General features: G+C 57.6%; 1 protein-coding gene across 1 annotated transcript in view; it reads left to right on the top strand.

The window, feature by feature from the left end:
- LOC125482453 (fish-egg lectin-like) overlaps window positions 1-217 on the top strand; it is a gene marked incomplete at its 3' end in the record, with an annotated part of 3,972 nt that overhangs the window by 1,327 nt on the left and 2,428 nt on the right. The window lies entirely within an intron of this gene.

Below are 217 nucleotides of genomic sequence, written 5' to 3'. Positions count from 1 at the left end.
CTGTCCTGTCCTGTCTGTCCTGTCCTGTCCTGTCCTGTCTGTCCTGTCCTGTCCTGTCTGTCCTGTCTGTCCTGTCTGTCTATCCTGTCCTGTCCTGTCCTGTCTGTCCTGTCTGTCCTGTCCTGTCCTGTCCTGTCTGTCCTGTCCTGCCTGTCCTGTCTGTCCTGTCCTGTCTGTCCTGTCCTGTCCTGTCCTGTCTGTCCTGTCCTGTCCTGTC

The sequence above is a fragment of the Rhincodon typus genome, unplaced genomic scaffold, assembly GCF_021869965.1.
Source record: "Rhincodon typus isolate 14 unplaced genomic scaffold, sRhiTyp1.1 hic_rhity00010557, whole genome shotgun sequence".
Classification (NCBI taxonomy): Eukaryota; Metazoa; Chordata; class Chondrichthyes; order Orectolobiformes; family Rhincodontidae; genus Rhincodon; species Rhincodon typus.
This window is presented reverse-complemented; position numbering and strand designations above follow the sequence as displayed.